Below are 25,325 nucleotides of genomic sequence, written 5' to 3' on the forward strand. Positions count from 1 at the left end.
TAATCAAGTATCACTGAACATCCTGCATGAGTTTCACGTCACATGACTAAGGTCAAAGGTCATTTAGGGTCAATGAACTTTGGCCGAATTGGGGGTATCTGTTGAATTACCATCATAACTTTGAAAGTTTATAGATCTGATTCATGAAACTTGGACATAATAGTAATCAAGTATTACTGAACATCCTGTGCAAGTTTCAGGTCACATGATCAAGGTCAAAGGTCATTTAGGGTCAATGAACTTTGGCCAAATTGGAGGCATTTGTTGAATTACCATCATAACTTTGAAAGTGTGTTGGTCTAGTTCATAAAACTTGGACATAAGAGTAATCAAGTATCACTGAACATCCTGTGCGCATTTTAGGTCACATGACCAAGGTCAAAGGTCAATGAACTTTGGCTATAATGGGGGTATCTGTCGAATTATCATCATAACTTTGAAAGTTTATGGATCTGACTCGTGATACTTGGACATAAGAGTAATCAAGTATCACTGAACATCCTGTGCGAGTTTCAGGTCACATGATCAAGGTCAAAGGTCATGTAAGGTCAATGAACTTTGGCCACGTTGGGGGTATTTGTTGAATTACCATCATATCTCTGTAAGTGTATTGGTCTAGCTCATAAAACGTGGAAATAAGAGTAACCAAGTATCACTGAACATCTTGTGCGAGTTAAAGTAGTTTCAAAATCAGCACTGCTGCTATATTGAATCGCGTGATGCAGGTGAGACCGCCAGAGGCATTCCACTTGTTTATTATTTTTCTTATGTGCAATAAAAAAAGATAACTGGTTTGTTTCATAATCATAATGACTTTCTTTGACCCCTGCAGTGACCGTTTAACGCATGGTTGTATCGAAAAGGTGACAACAGTATTACTCACTCGAAGCTGTTCAATAAAGAATGAAATGGAAACTGTTGGTCAATTGGTAAATGTTAGGTAACCAGTCACAAAGGAGTATAAATTAGGAATCTGGGCAAGGTATGAACAGTTGCGGACTATATAGTGTTTCCCCTAGCTCCATGGTTTCCCTGTCAAATTTCCACTTACATATACGAGCATATCTCCAAAAGACGCAAACAACGGAGCAACAGGTGAACTATAATTCACGCTTATATACAACAGTTGATCCTTATACTGAATATACAGTTATATAATTCATCCAAACAGGTTTCATGACCGGATTTTTCCCACTTTTTAAATATTTCAAATGACCAGGGGATGACGAATCTGAAAATAATGATGCAGGCCTAGATTGTATTTGATTTATTTCGTCTAACAAAAAAATGTTTCAAGATACGCCACTAATCATTTTCGATAGAGAATTTCGCGGCATAATACCGCAATCTCAGGAGCAAATAAGAAAATAAAATAAGAAGCCGTAAGATCCTTCAACAATTTTTTTAAAGTCTATGTACTATAAATTTTGTTGTTTTTATTTCCGTAAGTTTAAACATATACAATTTTACAAATAAAACTGTACAGTATATACAAGCAAGATAAAATTACGGCTGGTAGCCCATATCCAGCAGCAACTATAGTTGTTGCTGCTGGTCCTTCATGGGGCCAGTCATACACCTTAAAGATTTTGAAAATAATGATAATTCAATATACCGCAAATTCGCAAATTGCCTCTAAGCGGAAATAAGAGAAAGGAAATATGAAGTATAAAGTAAATAGAAATAGATTTAATACTTTGCACAACAATATGTATCAAAACTAATATTACAATTTTATTCCATTTTCGTTGGGTCATTCCACTTTGTTTTTTATTACAAAATTAGTATTTTTATTTGGGCTATTGCATTTTAGTTGGGCTATGCCACTTTGTTTTTTATCATTAAATTGGTTCTCTTTTTATATGGGCTATTTTATTTAAGTTGGGTTATTCCATTTTGATTTCTTACTATGACTTCAGTTCTACATCTATTTTCTTTTGGCTATTGAATGATAAATTGTTTATTCCATTTTATTTTTTTAATCATTACTAGTCCATTTTTTATTTGGATTATTCCATTTTAATTGGGTCATTCCATTTCATTTTGATCAGTAATTTAGTTCTATTTTTACTTGGGTTATTCCATTTTACTTTTTATTAGTTCTTGGGATCTGATTTTACTTGGGTCATTCCATTTTAGTTGGGTTCAGGGTTGTAATAAAAAACGTTTTTTATAAAAAAAAAAAAAAAACGTTTTTTATTGTTTTAAAACGTTTTAAATCGTTTTAAAACGTTTTTTTCCAAACGAATGATGCAATTTTCTGTATATCAATTAAACTATACACTAAATACAGTATGATTTAAGCTCTTGATGTTTTAAATAAGAGATGACCACAATTTGGTTAATGAATTTCCAACAGAAAAGTTCATATTTCCCCCCAAATTTCAAAATCATGGAAATTGAATGCCTACAAAGAAAAAAGAATTTGACATTTTATTTGTAATACATGAACATATACATGTACTTGCGAGGTAAACAGAGTCTTGTCAATCGAGGGGGGGGGGGAGAATTTGCAAAATTGAAGAAATTGATGTACATGGGGTTTCAAAGCTTAATTTCATTACCGGTAAATCAATATGCTTTATTTCATTTGAATCAATTTTACCAATTTTAGTGCATGAAATACAAATTCAATTCAAATCTATAAATAAAGCCCTTGAACTACTTATTTTGTTAATTCAGGAATTCTAATCAAATGTATATTAAAAACAATCAGTGGGCCTATGTAATGTTTTTGTTAACCCTATTAAGACTGGGGGGCTGATTCAGCCCCCCTCATCATTTTTTGCGATAAATCCACTGCGCAAATTTTTTTTACAGACTTTCCTTTTTTGAGTCTTACGCAACTTTTGAGACCGAAATTGTGACCCCCTGTTATGCGGTTCCAAAATTTTTGCATGCAGACCCAAAATTGCTCAAAAAAGTGAATTTGTGTACAAATCTAATGCAAATAGTGTTTTTAGCCATAATTCATAATTGTGCCATTATTTTTCCTTTTACTGATTAAAATCAATTAATTTCACCTTGTTTATGGTCAAAATATAGTCCTTGACTATTTCCATTGAAAAAACAATAAAATACATAAGAAAATAAATGTGATGTTGAATTTTTTTTAAAGATCATTTGATCAGATTCCTATAAAGAGTCTGTGAACCAAAAATGATCATTTCAGGGGCATTATTTAGTTGATTAGAGCAAACGTTTGATTTTATGCATAAATTAGCAATGAGGTTTATGCAAAATTTGATTTATAGTTTTTTAGATTATGCCATGGGTAATGCATGTGCCAATTTTCGTTGTGATCCCGTGATCGACGGCCCAGATCATAAAGCCCCCCCCCCCCCTCAGTCTTCTTAGGAAACGAAATAGCCCATTCTATTTAGGTTACCAGTAATGTTTTTTTTTTAATACTTTTTTTTTTAATTCCTTATGTACAGATTTGTAAAACGTTTTTTATTACTAATATAATTTTTTGGCAATTTCCCATCATTAACAATAAAGTACAAATAATGATAGAGATACAAATTTTGGCAAGAACTCGTATTGGGTTTATACATGAAATCACGTTTTTAAGCATTTCAGGATCTGATAACGTGCACTTGTGGTGTATATCATAATTGCATAGTGCATACCCATGCATGCATCCCAAAAATAGTATTGAACGACATGGCGTGGCCCTGTCGTGTTTATGGATTTATCATAGAAATTTTTAGGGGGCCATTAAGGTCCCCTGGAATTGTTAGGGTTAAGGTATGCTAGCTGATTATCTTATACTGTTTAAAGTATTAAAGTACTTTTCTTCATCTGTATGAAGCGCAAAGTTTCACCAACTCAAAGAGTATGATGTCAGGTTTACTTTGTAAAATATTATTGTGCTTGTGCAACACTTCCATTTCATTCAAGTACTTCTATTACATGTACATGTATTGGGTTTATTTTAATAGTGTTTCTTTCCCTGTCCAAAAAGTGATCACAACACTCAGATATGTTTGTTAAAATGAGAATATTCTTAATATGGATTGGTGTGCACAATTGAACAGGGAGAAGAGGAACATGACAAAGCAATGGAGAAAGAAAGAATAAAGGGGGAAAGAGAAAGAGGAGAAAAGGAGTGGTGTTGAAAAAGAGTTTTAGTTAGTTAGAAGAAAATAATACACCACTTCAGAAATATCAGTATATAAAAAAAAACATTTATCTAAAATCACATCCATGCAAATTTATAACACACAAGTCTATGCAGTGTTTTAAAACACGTTTTTTTTTTGTAAAAAAAAACCGGGTGTTTTAAAACGCGTTTTAAAACATGTTTTAAAACGCGCCAACCCTGGTTGGGTTATTCCATTTTGTTTTTTGTCCTAAAATTTGTTCTATTTTTTTTTTTTTTGGGGGGGGGGGGGTATTCAATTTAAGTTGGGTTCTTCCATATCGTTTTTATCATTACCTTATTCCCTTTTTATTTGGGTTATTCCATTTTACTGGGGTTGCCCGTTTTTTTTAATTTAATTTAATTTTACTTGGATTATTCCATTTTTTACTATTTACTTTGGTTGTATTTTTATTTGGGCTATTCCATTTAAGTTGGGTAATTTCATTTTGTTTTTATTATTTCTTTAATTCAGGTATTTTTCTTTGGTCTATTCCATTTTAAATGGGTTATTCCATTTTTTTTTTCAAATCATAACTTTAACCTTAACCCCTATTCATTTGGGTTATTCCATTTTACATGGGTCATTCAATTTGATTCTTATTTACTAATTCTATTTTTAGTTGGGTTATTCCATTTGATTTTTAATCAATAATTCAGTTCTATTCTTACTTGGGTTTTTCCATTTTATTTTAATTTTCAATTAGGTCTTTTTTATTTTGGTCATTCCATTTTAGTTGGGTTATTCCATTTTGTTTTTTATCATTAAATTTGTTCTTTTCTTATTTGGGCTATTCCATTTTGATTTTTACTATTTAATTCTACATGTATTTTTCTCTGGGCTATTCCATTATAAATGGGTTATTCCATTTTATTTTTTTAATCATTACTTCATTACTTTAGTCCATTTTTTATTTGGGTTATTCCATTTTACTTTTTATTTCTTTAGGTCCTTTTAATTTGGGTCATTCCATTTTAGTTGGGTTATTCCATTTTGTTTTCATTATTAAATTTGTTCTATTTTTATTTGGGCTATTCCATATAAGTTGGGTTATTTCATTTTTATTGTTACTATTACTTTAGTTCTACATGTATTTTTCCTTGGGCTATTCCATTTTAAATGAGTTATTCCATTTTATCTTTTTAAACATTAATTTAGCCCCTATTTACTCGGGCTATTCTACTTTACATGGGTCATCCAATTTTAATATTAAGTAATAATTCTATTTTTAGTTGGGTTATTCCATTTTATTTTACTATTACTTTAGTTCTACATGTATTTTTCTTTGGGCTTTTCCATTATAATTGGGTTATTCCATTTTACTTTTTATTTCTTTAGTTCCTTTTTATATGGGTCATTCCATTTTAGTTGGGTTATTCCATTATGTTTTTTTATTATTGAATTTTTTCGTTTCTTATTTGGGCTATTCCATTTAAGTTGGGTTATTCCATTTTTATTTTTACTATTACTTTAGTTCTACATGTATTTTTAGGGCTATTCCATTTAAAATGGGTTATACCATTTTATTTTTCAATCATTTAGTCTCTTTTTATTTGGGTTATTACATTGTAATTGGGTCATTTCATTTGAATTTTTAATCCATATTTTAGTCTATTTTTACTTGAATTATTCCATTTTACTTTTGCTAATTTCTTTAGGTACATTTTTATTTGGGTCATTTCATTTTGAGCTTTACTATGACTTTAGTTCTAGATGTATTTTTCTCTGGGCTATTCCATCATAAATGGGTTATTCTATTTTATTTTTGTAATCTTTACTTTAGTCCATTATTTATTTGGGTTATTCCATTCTATTAGGGTTATTCCATTTTACTTTTTATTGTTTTTTTAGGTCCTTTTTATTTGGGCTATTCAATTTAAGTTGGGTTATTCCATTTTGATTTTTTACTTTTACTTTAGTTCTACATGTATTTTTCTTTGGGCTATTCCATTTCAAATGGGTTATTCCATTTTAATTTTTGAATGAATTTCTATTGCTTTTCCTATAAAATAAAGCTTTATGCATTTGTATTTTTTTCTAAGTTAAATTCGCTTTGATAAATTTGATAAATTCGCTTTGCTGGAAACTAGTAAAAAGGTAAATTTTCTAATTAACAATGAGACCAAATGGCTATTTCATAGCCTTGTTTGAGATGACATAGGATCAGGCGAAGCAGACAAGGGTTAAACTAATTCATTCCGCTATCATTTTGGTCTAAATGCCATAATGTTTTATCATCACTTGGTCCGATGTGGGCGATATTGTCATTTGGTATATTCATATGGTATAGTTGTCATCTAGTTAACATGACCGTTAGTTCTACTATTAGATAGATCAAGTGGTGTTTGACCAAGTGGGCATTTCATGAATTTGCTTTGCTGAAAACTAATAAAAAAATGTAAATTTGCTTGTTTACAATTAGACCAAATGGCTATTTCACAGATTTCATATACCCATTATCAACTAATCAGATTCATTGTAAATTTACAACTGGTTGCAATCAATCACATGGCAGTGCAGCCCAAACAAGATTCTTGTTGTATGCATGTATTGTTGAGCATTCCCACTATCTACCAATCAGATTCATTTTAGGTCATAAATCGTTGTTACTGGGCTCTTGTCCAAGCTTCAGTAATGATTCTAACCTCTCACAATTATACCATGGTCACATTTGATCTACGGCGACCGCACGGCGAGTCGAAAATAGCCGTGTTATCAATTTGGATCCAAACCACCTATATGTAGTTGGTACAAAAAATGTTCAAACGGCTGTTTTCGACTCGCCGTACGGCCGCCGTAGAGCAAATGTGACCATGGTATAAATATTCACTTAAAGTTCAGATGTGGTCTGTAACCTATAGGGCAACATTGTCTATTTGATATTTCATAGTGCTGAATATAGAGGGTTATTTATGACGTCAGTTGATTGCAGGGATAATCTATGTTAATTATCATTTCATTTTGTATTAATTAATAGTAGCTAATTAAGCTAATGAAACTAAAGACCGCAAATTACAGCACTGTGAAGTGACAGCTAAATAATACCTCAGTCACATTTGTTCTACGGCAGGTCGAAAGCAGCCGATTTATTCATTTTATTCACATCACCTATATGTTGCTGGTATAAAAAAGCTTGAAGGCGGCTGTTTTCGAATCGATGTACGGCTGATGTAGAACAAATGTGACCGAGGCATTAGATGTGTAATATCTGACAGTTTTATTACTTCATTCATTTTATAGTTACACTGCCCTATGTTTTTTTAAACATGAGGTATAAAGGAAATAAAGTATGTGTGTAATAGCTGGTATATAGTATTGATGTACCAAAACAAACTGCTAGTGATATCATATATAAGAATAATATTAATATGAGTGATAATGTAATATTTTTAGAGAGAGAAGACATCGTAAAAACAGAATATTTTTCAAGTTCATTTATTATAACCAATATGCAATATAAAATCAATTACAAAACATATATCATAAGATGGTTAGCACCAAAATGAAACCGAACCTTGTGAATATTGGCCCTTTACATAAAATGTATAAAATGCATTATGAAAACAATGTCAACAAAATAAATTAACAAGTAATCAATCAAGAAATACTTACATACATACACAACCTAGAAACACCCATACACGTACCCACTCAGGGACACACACACACACACGTACAAACAAGGATCCTATATTTCATTAAGTAATTGTTTTTTACAGAGTTTTTTAAATCTAGATAAACTACTTCTACTTCCCTGGATTGAGTTATGTAAATTGTTCCAATATTTGATACCATTGTAGGAAAGAGATTTAATAATGAGGTTAAACGTAATTTGGGAAGATGAAATAGGAATGAATAGGAATGGACATAATAATTGTGATGAATATATTGCAAAGTTTTAGAGGAAACATTTTGTTTTTAATTAGATACATAAATATTAGTGAATTAAGAATAGTCATTTTCTGAATAGGCAAGATATTTAGTTCTTTAAATAAAGGGGTAGAATTCGAGTTAATATTAGATTTAGTAATAGCTCTTACTGATTTCTTTTGTAAAATATGTAATTTGCCCAGGTGGGGTATCCCAGATATGATTACAATAATTGATATATGGATGAACAATAGCATAATAAATTTCAACACATTACAAGGTTACCGTGGTACAAATTTTAATTTTCGTAGAATACCAGCACACCTAGTTATAGATTTAGATATTACAGATATATATGGAGTCCAATCAAGATATTCAATAAATGTAAAACCTAAAACATATTACATTTTACATCATGTAATTATGAGATTAGAACACCATCAATTAATAATTGAGGTAGTGTTTGTGGAACCCTTCTCTTTCTTGTTCTAAATAATAGATAATTAGTCTTATTTAGATTCAAGGCTAGTTTGTTAGCCTTGAACCATAAAGACGCTACCGAGATTTTCCTGTTTGCTTATAAGTAAAGTGTATGTAAATTTTTTTGACTCATCGTTGCTACAGTGTCGTCAGCAAACGGAAAATTTGAAATAACCAGAAGAATGGATGATATCGTTTAAGTAAACAAGAAAGAGAAGGGGACCAAGAACAGAGCCTTGAGGAATTCCGTGCTCTATATTCTTTACAGATGATTTTACACCATCGACCACCTCATATTGTTTACTATTGTTTAGGTAACTTGAAAACCAGTTATATGCTATTCCTCTGATTCCATAATGTTCAAGTTTTTTTAACAAGATGTGATGGTCGATGGTGTCAAAGGCCTTTGATAAGTCCATGAAAAATCCAATAGTGTAATTAGATTTTTTCATTTCCTGTTGAATACAATGAGATAAATTGAAAATAGCTAAATCAGTTGAAAATTGCTTACGAAAGCCAAATTGTTCATCTATTAAAATATTATTATTTTGCAGAAATTTATAGAGATGACAATAAATTACTTTTTCAATAATCTTCGAAAAAACAGAAAGAATTGCAATGGGTCGATAATTAGACATATCACTTGAATCTCCTTTCTTATAAATGGGTACTATTTTAGAAAGTTTGAGTTTATCAGGCACTAATAATATATATAATAATAGAGGTTCTGCAATATAGTGAATAGAAGATTTAACAACCCTTGATGATATCTCATCTGGCCCTGTGGACTTAGATAGTCGAATATTTGAAGTAATTCTAATGATTTCATATACGGATGTAGGATTCATAAAAAGTGAATTAAGTGTTCTATTCACTGGTAAATAGTCATAAAAAGACTTATCTATATGAATGCTTTCCGCAACGTTTTTTTCCGATTGATAAGAAATAATTATTGAATTTTTCAATGATATCTTTTTTGTAATGTAATTTTCTATTTCCATTATACATAACTGAGGGAAGTTTTTTATGTTTAGTGTTTCCTAAAATACAGTTAATTTCACCCCAGACCTTTTTGGTATCAGTTTTGATTTTAGAAAAGAGAGATGATAATAATCTGATTTTGCTATACGAAGTAATTGTACTAGATTATTTTTATATTGTTTATATTTTCTTTCATTTGCATTTGTTGGAGTTTTCAAATAATTTTTCCAAAGGCTTTGCTTCTTGTTAATAGATTGTATTAAAGTTGTTGTTATCCAGGGTTTTTTACGAATATATTTAGTATTTGGTTTTGATTTTATTATGGGAAAGCATTCATTATAAAGTGAATAAAAGATTAGCAAAAATTTATCATAACAAATATTTACATCATCAGCATAATACATTAAAGACCAGTCAACCTCTTGCAATTTAGATTTAAACTTTGATAGTTGATTATTATTAGTTAATCGTCTAAATGTGCATGAGATGTTATTTAAAGATTTTAATTTGTATTTTTTTCTTCAGACAAAAAACTGGAAAATTATCTGATATTTTAGCAATAAGCAACCCAGAATCAAAACTACTATCAAAGCAATTGCAAAAAATATCAAGTAAGGTTGCACAAGTAGGAGTAATTCTTGAAGGTTTCGAAATCAATGGATATAAATTAAAAGAAAACATTGATTCTAAAAAATCAATTGTTTTTTAATGTGAATCTATGTTTAATAAATTTATGTTAAAGTCACCCATTATGAAAATATCAGAATTTTGATTATTTATTTTTTCTAGTAAACGGTTTAATTTATCTAGGAATACCTGGGACTTTATAAAAACATCCTATAATAATTTTCTTGTTTTCATAAGTCTGGAGCTCAATGAATAATGCTTGAAATTCAGACGTATTGTTTGAAATGTCAGATCTTATCATGTAATCAAATTTATTGTCTATATAAATCCCAACTCCTCCACCTCTTTTACTTTCCCTATTAATCTGAACAAAATTGTATCCCTCAATATGGTACATATTACTCTTATTATTTTCACTGAGCCATATTTCTGTTATACCTATTGCAGTAAATATTCTCCCGGAAGAATTTTAAAGTGTATGAATATCATCAAATTTTTTGGGCAAACTTCGAGCATTGAGGTGGATAAGACTTCGGGAATCGTCGTTTGGGATTTCTTGTAACTCGTCAGTAAAAAAATATTTGCAATGAGTTGGTTTATAAAAATTCTCCCCAGTCTGGATGTCACAAAATATATTATCATTATCAAAGATGTCATCAATAACATTTAAACGAAGAGGATTAATTTTCATATGTTTTAATCTTTTCATATTGACGCCCTGGTTTAAGGAAAAGAAAAACTTAATAAGTTTAATTTAAAACCATCGTCATCCTCACAATGGTTAAAAGGAAATATGTTTATACATTGGGTACATAAAGAGTTTGAAGTAGGATCAGTGCACCTAAAAAAACAACCACATATACCACACACACACTGCATAATCACTAAACACTCCCAAAATTGCAATTGAATAAAATGTACTCACATACCATCAAGATAATTTTCACCAAAACAATCAAGGATGGAGAAAATGGATTGAAGGTAAAAGTATATGTGCATATAGGTTAAAAGTCCTGGGGTAAAATGTTCAAAGATTTCAGCGTCCAGTTCAAATAACTATGCTTTCTCAAAGCGTTAATGTCACCTTCATGAATTAAAATGTTTGGTGATCATATAAATATATCAGCATAAAGGTGTATGAATTATGTAACTAATTATTTAATATCACCTACACATGTGATTACTTTCTTCATGTCCTTCCCATTCGATGTAGAGACGAGTGCGATTATCCGACCATCGCTAGACCAAACTGCTTTGAAGATCTTTGACTTGCGAGCAGCTGTTAGCAGTTTCTGATTTGCAGCAGTCAAGTCTTCCACAATGACTATTCCGGATCCTTTTAATTTTTTGCAATTCATGATGATTTCCCTTCTCTTCCTATATGTTGTGAGTTTGACAATTATAGGTCGTGGTTTGATACTATCCATTGGTTTGGACGCGTTGGTAGGATGTGATTGACGGTTGAAAGCTTCAGTAACTCTGCCGGTTCGATGAGATCTGTCAATATCCCTAACCAGGTCCAAGTATACGCCAAGTTTTGTTTCTAAGATCTTAACTGCCAGGGGCCCGTTTCTCAACACATGGACAAGTTAGTCATATCTTTATCCACCAACCACGGAGTTAGTTCCGATCTTACTAAACCTGTTTCTCGAAAGGCTTCCTAACTAGAATACCTTGATATCGATACTATCGGTAAAAAGAGCAGACGAGACGTAGCCTTAGTCACAAAATATCATGATTTAAAAAAGGAAAATTATGACAAAATTACAAATATTGTGATGAATTGGGAAATAAATCTTTTCAAAATAGTAGCACAGGTGAATTATGCATCATACATAGACCATAAAGACTGGAGCATTCAATTGCAGAGAATATTAAATAATGAATAATTAATTTCACGACTAAAAAATTACTTGTGGACGTTGAGATGGGTACCCCCGTGATATCCAATTTTAATAGTTTACGAATGTAAACATTAACGGTTTTCTTTGTAAAATGATAATAATAATACCAACATGCTTATATAGCGCATATCACTGCCAAATTATATGCGTCCCTATGCGCTTAATTGGATATTATTACCCTGCAGGGGCGTCGATCCATTTTTCAGATTGGGGGGGCAAAATCATGAATCAACTTTCCAAAGGCACTCGATCACACAAAACAAACAAACTCACCCACACACACACACACACACACCCTTATATGCCTATATATATATATATACACACACACACGCACACACACACATATATATATATATATATATATAAATATGTATATGACTCATGAGATAGAGACACATATCTCACCAACAAATTAATGCGAGCGCGAAGCGCGAGCTGAAATTTTTTTTGTAACCTGATCTGATAACAGGATAAAGGTGCCTGTTTAGGACTGTTTGTCATAAGGATACATATCTCACTACACAGATAATGCGAGTGCCGAGAGCCGGAGGTGAAATTTCTTTATATTCTGACCTGTAAGCTTGATATTCTATGCATTTTTGGTACCAATGATTAAGATGGGTATCTAAAAAACAATAGATGCGAGCGCGAAGCGCGAACTGAAAATTTTGATATTTTGATCAGAAAAAAAATTGAGTTTAATGGACGTTTTTAATTAAGAACAAGATATATATCCAACAAAAGATTATTGCAAATCGAACCGCGAGTTATTTTGAGGCTTAGATCTGAAAACGGGACATTCTATTCACCTATTAATCATGAAAAGTATGGGTTTTTGCTACAGAAATGATGCGAGCGCGAAGCGCGAGCTGAAAATTTTTATATTCCAATCTGAAAAGCGGACATTTTGAGCATGATTTTAAATAAAGAACGAGTTGTGTATTTCGATCTAGCTTGCTGATTTCTGTGTAACATTACAATCTTATTTTATTTTCTACACATGCAAAATTATTGGGGGGGCAAAACGATATGTTTGCCTCCCCAATATTTTCATTGGTGGGGCGATCGCCCCCCCTGCCCCCCCAGGATCGACGCCTCTGTTACCCTGGCTTTAGCCTCGCAGCCTTTTACAGCGCGATGGCATTTCAAGGAATGAATTCCTGCCAGGTACCCATTTACCTCACCTGGGTCGAGTGCAGCACAATGTGGATGAATTTCTTGCCGAAGGAAATTACGGATTCGAACCCACAACCCTCTGTTTAAAAGTCCAAATACTAATCCACTGGGCCACAATGATGATAATTATACGGTCTTTTACGATCTTTATCCACCAACCACGGAGTTAGTGCCAATCTTACTAAACCTGTTTCTCGAAAGGCTTCCTAACTAGAATACCTTGATATCGATACTATCGGTAAAAAGAGCAGACGAGACGTAGCCTTAGTCACAAACCAGCATAATTTTCAAAAAGAAAAAATTATGACAAAATTGCAAATATTGTGATTAATTGGGAAATAAATCTTTTCAAAATAATAGCACAGGTGAATTATGCATCATAGATACTTAGGCCTTGAAGACTGGAGCATTCAATTGCAGGGAAAATTAAATTATGAATAATTCATTTCATGACTAAAAATCACTTGTGGACGTTGAGATGGGTATCCCCGGGATATCCAAGTTTAATAGTTTACGATAGTAAACCATAACGGTTTTTTTTGTAAAACGTTGATAATTATACGGTCTTTTACGATTCCAAACGTCATCAAAATATAATTTAACGAAATATTTTTAATCATTGATACCGAAACATATGATATTTGACAAATCGTATGCATAAAAGAGATAGAATTTATCGAACTGTTAATAGGGGCCTGAAAACAACAAATACGAGTTCAGTTATGGATGGCCTGACGTGGTAGAATCTTTATCAATTAAATCATTTTACTATTTCAAAATGAATGATTTGGGGCGTTTTACCAACACTTTTTATAGTTTCTTTGTATTACAATTATCATTGAATGCATTAGCCCACTTGTTTTGTGATGTAATTTCAAACTTTATGATTGATTACACGATTTCTAGGCACTTTTGCATGTCATAGTCTACCCACGTGATGCCACTACGTCATTAAGAAAGAAGTTATGACAGGTTCGGAGGTGTCATAAAAATTTAGTGAGGTTGTTGTACCCGATCTTGGTAAAGAGGGCTTCGTGAAACGGTTAGCGGACAAGTAGCTCACTATCTCCGATTTAGTCAAGAAGTTAGACTTATGACGGCGTTGAGAAACGGGCCCCAGATTCCAACAGTTTAGCAAATTCCTGGTTGACAAGCAAATCTTTTATTATTCTTTTATTATTTTGTTGGTAAGTACTGCTACCTCCTTCATCTTTGTTGGAAGTGGGTCATTGGCCTTTGTGAATAATGTAATAGTACAATAAAGAAGTGTTACGTAATAGGTGTAAGGCTTGAACTTGTAGTTTTGTCTGTAGCGGGGTCTGTAGGCGTATCCCGCCACAAGCCTCAGCCTTAAGGGCATACGCCTTCTTCTTTAAACCCAACATGTACATATTTATATTTTTCAAAACAAATTTATTTTTGTATGAATTAATGTGTACGAAAAATGTAATGAAATGGAAGAAAATAAATGTTTATTTGAATTGAATTGAAATGAATTTTATTGTATAATGAACAGCCAATGTTTGGCCTATTGTTAACAATATCTACCTCAGACTTTGTTACAGTGGTGTATTCATTGAGAGAACATATGCTGTCATGTGATAAATCATTACATAACCAGATAGATAATGCATGGTTTAAATGAGGCTTCATATGCCAAACCTCAAATATATTTGCGACTGACACTCTTTATTTTTTTCATTTTTTCTTCTTTTGCAAGTACTTTACCAACAATTAAAATGAGATTTTTTAATGTTTATTTTTATTTTTTCTTCTTTTGCAAGTACTTTACCAACAATTAAAATGGGATTTTTTTATGTTTATTTTTTCTTCTTTTGCAAGTACTTTACCAACAATTAAAATGAGATTTTTTATGTATATATTCTAAGACAAGATTTTTGTTCATCATTTGGCAATTACATGAATTACAATGCAGGTATATTGCAACAATATTATCCCTTCTATTACATAATATTATCTTTACTAAGAAGCTCTTTCAGTTTTTAATGATTTTTTTTTACTGGAAACGAGATAAGGAAAAGCATGTTATCGAGATGATGACATATATTTTTGAAAGGCTTTCTTTGTAATCCATGAACCATTTCATCATGCTTTTCAGTTACCGTGGTGACATTGGGTCTACGTATGTCATATCATAAGTTTTTTTCTGGATATTCTAGTGTAAATGGCTTGCAACTTGTCACTGACAATAATGTGTTTGAAATTTTTGCCCTTGATTATTCTTTCTTGTTGTTCCAACTTTCTTTGTATCACCTTGCTATTTTTGTCTCACCTGCATGGCAGAGTGAGACTATAGGCGCCGCTTTTCCGACGGCGGCGGCGGCGGCGGCGGCGACGGTGGCGGCGGCGGCGTCAACACCAAATCTTAACCTGAGGTTAAGTTTTTGAAATGACAGCATAACTTAGAAAGTATATGGACCTAGTTCATGAAACTTGGCCATAAGGTTAATAAAGTATTACTGAACATCCTGCCCGAGTTTCATGTCACATGACTAAGGTCAAAGGTCATTTAGGGTCAATGAACTTAGACCATGTTGGGGGAATCAACATCAAAATCTTAACCTAAGGTTAAGTTTTTGAAATGTCATCATAACTTAGAAAATATATGGACCTAATCGCTAGAGGGTATTCATTTGTCTCGCAATCTACTATGGTCAACAAGGAAATTCGTGATCACTCTCGCAAAAAGTGTTCACTGGCTTTCTAGGAAATTCGTGATCACTCTCGCAAAAAGTGTTCACTAGCTTACAAGTTCACGAGCTTTCGAGTGCCGCTGCAACTCTTTATCAAGTGAAGTCACTTCATCAAGTGACTTTATCAAGTCACTTGATAAAGAGTTGCAGCGGCACTCGAAAGCTCGTGAACTTGTAAGCTAGTGAACACTTTTTGCGAGAGTGATCACGAATTTCCTTGTTGACCATAGTAGATTGCGAGACAAATGAATACCCTCTAGCGATTATTTCAATCCGCAATAATGAACCTATTTAGTATTATATGGACCTAGTTCATGAAACTTATACATAAGGTTAATCAAGTATCACTGAACATCCTGCATGAGTTTCACGTCACATGACCAAAGTCAAAGGTCATTTAGGGTCAATTAACTTTGGCCGAATTGGGGGTATCTGTAGAATTACCATCATAACTCTAAAAGTTTATGGATCTAGTTCATAAAACGTGGAAATAAGAGTAACCAAGTATCACTGAACATCTTGTGCAAGTTATAGTAGTTTTCAAAATCAGCACTGCTGCTATATTGAATCGCGTGATGCAGGTGAGACGGCCAGAGGCATTCCACTTGTTGTTTATTAGTTTCATGTGAAAAAAGTGCAATTTCTATTGCAAAGAAATAGATTAATGAAGTAATGTTTGGTTAAATGAAATAGCAAGAACTTTATGCGTAATTACTGGATGACATTTGGGGCCCTTTTCATAAAGGAATTACAACTGTTGTAATTTTGTCATAATGGCAACTACCGTGGTAACAGGGCTCAGCAGCCAATCATAATCAAGGTTACCACGGTAGTTGTCATATTTGACAAAGTTACAAGTCCTTTATGAAACAGGCCACTGGAATTGAATTTTGCAATTTCTGCTTTCTGTGATTTTTGTTCATAATACATTTTCAAATGGAGACGAAGGCATTGTGTCTGTATGCACCTTTGACTGCCATAATTACCTTGTATCATGAAAATCATTGTATCATGACTGTGCCATAAAAAGATAACTCAATCTTTTCAATTGGAACTCATTTAGTACAGTAAATGGTTTCCCAATTAGACTTACAATTGATATCAATTTTACAATTAATTATATGTTTTATGTAACAAAGTACTGATATCTGTCAGCTTAGTACCTCCTCCATTCACATGAAATTTATAACAATTGCATGAGCATTCCAGTGCCAGTTTGCGAAGAGATTGTACACAACTGTTATTTGAAATTGAATATTATATAACTGTTAATAGAAAAACCTATCCATTGTGCTTATATTTTGTTTCAATTAAAAAACAATTTGGTATGAATATAAAGGAAGGGAGTATACAAGCTTTTAGTTGGTAGTCAGTTACAAATATTTCTTGTGATCCCAAACATTGATAAGTAGTTATTGTATATCTGAGTATTTATAAATAATCATACGACCCTGAATGCTATATAAAACTATATAATCATTCAATAAATCCTTTATTTAAGTATTTGTATAGAATTCTGTTTTCACTCTTAAGTGGTACCATGTAGATTTTAAATGTAATATTTGACGGATACCAAAGTTTACTGAATGAGAATCAATATAAAATAATTACATGTATTATCATTTGGCATTTTAATGGCCATTCGGTGGTATATTTGTATTCCTGTGAATATACACAGTATTAGAATTTCCCAATCCTCACAAAAAACCAGCATGAGTATTTTGATGATGAAATTCTTGAATATGAGTGTGCAGTTACATCTTCTAAAGTATGTAATGATGGAAGGGTTGTGTTTATAATTGATTCTTCCATTATGTTCTGTTTTGTATCCTAATAAAAAAATGTAACAAATTCTTGTATTTTCTCTATAATGCTGTTTCATTTCTACCTTTCAAACTAAACTTAATTAAGACTTTGCGAGCTCTGTGAAAGGGGTTTTATGTTGTTTGAATATTTTGAACTTGAAATCATGCCCATCAATTTTTTAAAGGGTATTGACTCGTCTAAATGCTAAAATACCCTTTTGAATGAAGATGGCTGGTTTGGGGGGGGGGGAGTCTGAGCGATTTTGGAAAATACTTATTTTGCTAAATTTTGGCCAATTTAGCCAGGTCACATGTGTGGCGATAGACCCAAAATCCGTACGAAATCGATCTTCTTTATTTTCTGAATATTGACCAATTTGGATGGTAAAAGACCACTCAGGGCGAAGACGGCTGGTTTGGGGGGCAATTTTGGAAAATACTTATTTACCTCAATTTCGGCCAGAATAAGCCAGGTCGCGGTTGGGGCGAGAGACCCAAAAATTCGTTCAAAATCCATCTTCTTTATTTTCTGTATATTAACCCATATGGATGCTAGAAGACCCCTCAGAGGGAAAACGGCTGGTTGGGGGGCATTTTAAGGAAATACCTATTTTGCTCAATTTTGGCAAATTTTAACCAGGTCGCGGGGGGGGGGGGGGGACAAGGGACCGGAAAATCCGTTCAAAATGGATCTTCTTTATTTTTTGTATATTGACCCATTTCGATGCTAGAAGACCCCTCAGAGTAAAAACAGCTTGTTTGGGGAGGTTTCGGGGGCAATTTTGAAAAAAAAACTTAGTTTGCTATATTTTGGCCAATTTGGCCAGGTCGCGGGTGGGGCGAGAGACCCCAAAATCCGTTCGAAATGGATCTTCTTTATTTTCTGTATATTGAACCGTTTGTATGCTAGAAGACCCCTCGGAGTGAAGACGGCTGGTTTAGGGGGGTTTCGGGGGCTTTTTTGGAAAATACTTATATTGCTCAATGTTGGCAAATTTTCGCCATTTTGGCCAGGTCTTTGTGGGGCGAGAGACCCGAAAAATTTTTCGACATCGTTCTGCTTTATTCTTTGTATATCCACCCATTCAGATGCTAGGAGACCCCTCGGAGCGAAGACGGCTTGTTTGGGGGGTTTTGGGGGCTTTTTTTGGAAAATATCTATTTTGCTCAATTTTCCATAACTTTGGCCAGGTCGCGGGTGGGGCGGGAGACCAGAAAAATTTTTCGACATCGTTCTGCTCTATTCTTTGTATATCCACCCATTCGGATGCTAGGAGATCCCTCGGAGCGAAGACGGCTTGTTTGGGGGGGTTTTGGGGGCTTTTTTGGAAAATATCTATTTTGCTCAATTTTCCATAACTTTGGCCAGGTCGCGGGTGGGGCGGGAGACCAGAAAAAATTTTCGACATCGTTCTGCTTTATTCTTTGTATATCCACCCATTCGGATGCTAAGAGACCCCTCGGAGCGAAGACGGCTTGTTTGGGGGGGTTTGGGGGCTTTTTTGGAAAATATCTATTTTGCTCAATTTTCCATAACTTTGGCCAGGTCGCGGGTGGGGCGAGAGACCCGAAATTTTTTTCGACATCGTTCTGCTTTATTCTTTGTATATCCACCCATTCGGATGCTAGGAGACCCCTCGGAGCGAAGACGGCTTGTTTGGGGGGGTTTTGGGGGCTTTTTTGGAAAATATCTATTTTGCTCAATTTTCCATAACTTTGGCCAGGTCGCGGGTGGGGCGAGAGACCCGAAAAATTTTTCGACATCGTTCTGCTTTATTCTTTGTATATCCACCCATTCAGATGCTAGGAGACCCCTCGGAGCGAAGACGGCTTTTTTGGGGGGGTTTTGGGGGCTTTTTTGGAAAATATCTATTTTGCTCAATTTTCCATAACTTTGGCCAGGTCGCGGGTGGGGCGAGAGACCCGAAAATTTTTTCGACATCGTTCTGCTTTATTCTTTGTATATCCACCCATTCGGATGCTAGGAGACCCCTCGGAGCGAAGACGGCTTGTTTGGGGGGGTTTTGGGGGCTTTTTTGGAAAATATCTATTTTGCTCAATTTTCCATAACTTTGGCCAGGTCGCGGGTGGGGCGAGAGACCCGAAAATTTTTTCGACATCGTTCTGCTTTATTCTTTGTTTATCCACCCATTCGGATGCTAGGAGACCCCTCGGAGCAAAGACGGCCTTTTTGGGGGGTTTTGGGGGCTTTTTTGGACAATATCTATTTTGCTCAATTTTCCATAACTTTGGCCAGGTCGCGGGTGGGGCGAGACACCCGAAAATTTTTTCGACATCGTTCTGCTTTATTCTTTGTATATCCACCCATTCGGATGCTAGGAGACCCCTCGGAGCGAAGACGGCTTGTTTGGGGGGGTTTTGGGGGCTTTTTTGGAAAATATCTATTTTGCTCAATTTTCCATAACTTTGGCCAGGTCGCGGGTGGGGCGAGAGACCCGAAATTTTTTTCGACATCGTTCTGCTTTATTCTTTGTATATCCACCCATTCGGATGCTAGGAGACCCCTCGGAGCGAAGACGGCTTGTTTGGGGGGGTTTTGGGGGCTTTTTTGGAAAATATCTATTTTGCTCAATTTTCCATAACTTTGGCCAGGTCGCGGGTGGGGCGAGAGACCCGAAAAATTTTTCGACATCGTTCTGCTTTATTCTTTGTATATCCACCCATTCGGATGCTAGGAGACCCCTCGGAGTGAAGACGGTTTGTTTGGGGGAGTTTTGGGGGCTTTTTTGGAAAATATCTATTTTGCTAAATTTTCCATAACTTTGGCCAGGTCGCGGGTGGGGCGAGAGACCCGAAATTTTTTTCGACATCGTTCTGCTTTATTCTTTGTATATCCACCCATTCGGATGCTAGGAGACCCCTCGGAGCGAAGACGGCTTGTTTGGGGGGGTTTTGGGGGCTTTTTTGGAAAATATCTATTTTGCTCAATTTTCCATAACTTTGGCCAGGTCGCGGGTGGGGCGAGAGACCCGAAAAAATGTTCGACATCGTTCTGCTTTATTCTTTGTATATCCACCCATTTGGATGCTAGGAGACCCTGTTGCACCCACAAATGTAATAATGCCCACAAATGTAATAACGCCCACAAATGTAATAACACTTTACCCACAAATGTAATAACGCCCACAAATGTAATAACGCTTTACCCACAAATGTAATACATTCACCCACAAATGTAATAATGCACTTTACCCACAAATGTAATAATTTTTGATCGCCCACAAATGTAATAATGACTTTACCCACAAATGTAATAAATTTGAAGGGATTTTTGGCGAATCCGTTCTAAACTAAATTCCTATAGTAATGCGTTCATATAGCACAAAAGTGCAAAGTCTTTTTTCCAGACCCGGTTAATTAAACCTTATAGTACAAGTCCAAAGTCTTTTTCCAGACCCGGTTGTTTCAAAAATTGTAATATAAATCCAAAGTCTTTCTTCCAGACCCGGTTGTTTCAAAAATTGTAATATACGTCCAAAGTCTTTTTTCCAGACCCGGTTGTTTCAAAAATTGTAATATAAGTCCAAAGTCTTTTTTCCAGACCCGGTTGTTTCAAAAATTATAATATACGTCCAAAGTCTTTTTTCCAGACCCGATTGTTTCAAAAATTGTAATATAAATCCAAAGTCTTTTTTCCAGACCCGGTTGTTTCAAAAATTATAATATAAGTCCAAAGTCTTTTTTTCAGACCCGGTTGTTTCAAAAATTATAATATAAGTCCAAAGTCTTTTTTCCAGACTCGGTTGTTTCAAAAATTGTAATATAAATCCAAAGTCTTTTTTCCAGACCCGGTTGTTTCAAAAATTATAATATAAGTCCAGTCTTTTTTCCAGACCCAGTTGTTTCAAAAATTATAATATACGTCCAAAGTCTTTTTTCCAGACCCTGTTAATTCAAAAATTGATAATATACATCCAAAGTCTTTTTTCCAGACCCGGTTAATTCAAAAATTATAATGCAGGTTCAAAGTCTTTTTTTCAGACCCGGTTGTTTCCAAAATTATAATATAAGTCCAGTCTTTTTTCCAGACTCAGTTGTTTCAAAAATTATAATTTAAGTACAAACTAAGTTACGTTAATGGTATTCCGGAAAAAAAATGAGAATCGAGCTTAGTCTTTTCTCCAGACCCAGTTAATTAAAACTGGTGGAATTAATGTCTTTGTTGTCGTTTCAACTTATACGGCGTATATTGTGAATATATGCGCTAAGAGTAAATTGAGAATCAAGCGTAGTCTTTTCTCCAGACCCGGTTACTTAAAACTAAAAACTAAACCCTGAAGCAATGCGTTCATAGCACAAAAGTGCAAAGTCTTTTTTCCAGACCCGGATAATTAAACAATTACAATATAAGTCCAAAGTCTTTCCTCCAGACCCAGCTATTAAAAAATGAATTAAAAAACTTCAAATCTAAGACCAATTTTCTAAAGTTTCACCCAGTAAAAAAACTATGTCTTTACCCCACACCCAGTTTTTTTTTATAATACTACGACCCCTACAAAACATTGTAATAATGCATGGGTAAAGCAAACATCCTTTCTCCAGACTTGGTTATTATTTGAAAAAAATAAAATAGTTTTTACAAATATTATAAAACGAATACCCAATAATCTAATTACTGTGGAATAACATGAAGACCGATTGTCGAAGATCGACTTTCCTCCAGACACAATTTTTTCAAGACTAAAAAAATCAATAAAACCCAACCCCCCAAAACGAATCTTAGAACCAACAATCCTCCAAATTAAGACCATGTATGTAGAAAAGCACATGTTTAGAGCGTTGTCTTTATTCCAGACCCAGTAATTTAAAAATGATTTAAACAATCTTAAAAAAAAAAGACTTTGTCATATTTTTATTCTTGTGGAATAACACGAGTATTATGCTTAGTCTTTCGTCTAGATCCGATTATTTAAAAGATAAACAAATAATGAAAAAAAAATCACAGCTAAGACAAATCTTCAAAATTAAACCCACTTAAAATGCTTGGGCTTAGAGTGCTGCCTTTACCCCTCACTCAGTCCTCGTTGAAATACAAATTAAGCGAAACATTAATCTTAAAACTTAGACCCCAGCATCTTCCAAACTATAAAACCCTTGTGATAACGCATACTTAATTTGACCAGACCAGTTTATTATTTAAAAAAAAAAACAGAAAAGAAAATTAACCCTCTTCCAGCCTAACATCCTGTAATAAATGATGTAATTGAACATTCATTTTTTCTTCCAGGCAAAGAAATTTATAATAAAACACAACATCAAAACTTAGAGCCCGGGGAGCATTTCATGAAAGGAGTTGTCTGACGTTTTATCCGACACTGGTAGCACTGCTTCTTAGCCAATCAACATCAAGAACAGTTGTCAGATCTGACAACTTGTCGGACATAAATGTTGATGAAATACTTTTATTTTTGAAATGACAAGTTCTGGAATAAAGAAAACTCTCTAAACTTTTATTTATTGAATGATTCTTAGTTTAAAGGATAGTTGGGCCTTAGATTCTGTTATTCTTTTTTAATGATTTTGGTTATTTTGAAATAATTGGGTCTGGATGAAAGACTACACCATATTTCCATGTTATTCAATTTTGATAAGATTGCAGGGTCTTTGTTTTGTTGTTGTTGTTGTTGTGTTTTAAATGACTTTTATAACTGGGTCTGGAGGAAAGACTACGCTATATCCCATGTTTTTCAACATGAAGAGGATCGTGGGTCTTTGTTTGCTTTTTTATTATTACTGATTTATTATTATTATTCATTCATTATTCATTCATGGAAGAGCCGTGGTGTAGTGGTTCTGACTCTCGCCTTGTAAACAGAGGGTCGTGTGTTCGAATCCCACCGCGGTCTAGCGTCCTTTGGCAAGGCGTTAATCCACACTTTGCCACTCTCGACCCAGGTGCTAAATGGGTACCCGGTAGGATGCGAAAGATATTGTATGTTTGATTTTGCCAGCGCCATAATGAGGCTGCGATGAATGCAAGGAATGCTCCCCAGGGAGTGGAAATTGTGCACTTTTCGTGCGGGATTGAAATGAATCCAATGACCGGGGTAATAATATGCTGTAACGCGCTTTGAGCCATTCTGGGAAAAGCGCTTTATAAAAATTGGCTATTATTATTATTATTATTATTTGTTATTTGAAAGATCTGGGCCTGGAGGAAAGACTATGCTATATTTCCATGTTATTCAACATAAATAAGGTCGTGGGTCTTTGTTTTTTTATTTTTATTATTACTAATTTATTATTATTATTCATTTGTTATTTGAAAGATCTGGGTCTGGATGAAAGACTACGCTATATTTCCATGTTATTTTAACATTTACAAGAGAGTTGGGGTCTTTGTTACTTTCCCACCAGTTTTAATTAACTGGGTCTGGAGAAAAGACTAAGCTCGATTCTCATTTTTATTCCACTAGAATATCATAATCGTATCTTAGTTTGGACTTATAATAATTTTGAAAATACCAGGTCTGGAAAAAGACTTTGGAAGTATATTATAATTTTTGAAACAACCGGGCCTGGAAAAAAGACTTTGGACTTGCATTATAATTTTTGAATTAACCGGGTCTGGAAAAAAGACTTTGGATGTATATTATAATTTTTGAAACAACCGGGTCTGGAAAAAAGACTTTGGGCGTATATTATAATTTTTTAAACAACTGGGTCTGGAAAAAAGACTTTGGACTTGCATTATAATTTTTGAATTAACCGGGTCTGGAAAAAAGACTTTGGACGTATATTATAAATTTTGAATCAACCGGGTCTGAAAAAAAGACTTTGGACTTGCATTATAATTTTTGAATTAACCTGGTCTGGAAAAAAAGACTTTGGACGTATATTATAAATTTTTGAATTAACCGGGTCTGGAAAAAAGACTTTGGACGTATATTATAATTTTTTAAACAACTGGGTCTGGAAAAAAGACTTTGGATGTATATTATAATTTTTGAAACAACCGGGTCTGGAAAAAAGACTTTGGACTTGCATTATAATTTTTGAATTAACCGGGTCTGGAAAAAAGACTGGACGTATATTATAATTTTGAAACAATCGGGTCTGGAAAAAGACTTTAGAATTGTACTTTAATGTTTTATTAACCGGGTCTGGAAAAAAGACTTTGCACTTTTGTGCTATATGAACGCATTACTATAGGATTTTAGTTTAGAACAGATTCGCCAAAAATCCCTTCAAATTTATTACATTTGTGGGTAAAGTCATTATTACATTTGTGGGCGATCAAAAATTATTACATTTGTGGGTAAATTGCATTATTACATTTGTGGGTGAAATTATTACATTTGTGGGTAAAGTGTTATTACATTTGTGGGTAAAGTGTTATTACATTTGTGGGCGTTATTACATTTGTGGGCGATTATTACATTTGTGGGTGTAACAGACCCCTCGGAGCGAAGACGGCTTGTTTGGGGGGGTTTTGGGGGCTTTTTTGGAAAATATCTATTTTGCTCAATTTTCCATAACTTTGGCCAGGTCGCGGGTGGGGCGAGAGACCCAAAAAATTTTTCGACATCGTTCTGCTTTATTCTTTGTATATCCACCCATTCGGATGCTAGGAGACCCCTCGGAGCGAAGACGGCTTGT

This window comes from Lytechinus pictus, chromosome 15 (genome assembly GCF_037042905.1).
Source record: "Lytechinus pictus isolate F3 Inbred chromosome 15, Lp3.0, whole genome shotgun sequence".
In the NCBI taxonomy this organism is placed as follows: domain Eukaryota; kingdom Metazoa; phylum Echinodermata; class Echinoidea; order Temnopleuroida; family Toxopneustidae; genus Lytechinus; species Lytechinus pictus.